We start from the raw sequence: 362 nt of genomic DNA, 5'->3' as shown, positions 1-362 counted from the left end.
ATATATATATATCCAATTGGATGTAAGTTAGTATGAGCTATTATTGTTGTCATCACCCAAAGGTGAATACCTTGGGAGGCAACATTATAAGCCCCTATCTTTCTCAGTGTCCGATTAAAACTCCATAACCACAAGTATTGCGTGAGTGTTAGCAATTGTAGAAGACTATATGATAGTTGAGTATGTGGACTTGCTGAAAAGCTCTACTCTTGACTCTTTTTGATGTTACGATAAATTGCAATTGCTTCAATGACTAAGATTATAGTTTGCTAGTTTTCAATAAAGTTTCTGAACCATACTTGACATTGTGAATAGATTGTTACTTGAGCATGAGAAATCCTATGACAAAATCTATAAATATA

This window comes from Triticum aestivum, chromosome 6B (assembly GCF_018294505.1).
Source record: "Triticum aestivum cultivar Chinese Spring chromosome 6B, IWGSC CS RefSeq v2.1, whole genome shotgun sequence".
In the NCBI taxonomy this organism is placed as follows: Eukaryota; Viridiplantae; Streptophyta; class Magnoliopsida; order Poales; family Poaceae; genus Triticum; species Triticum aestivum.
This window is presented reverse-complemented; position numbering follows the sequence as displayed.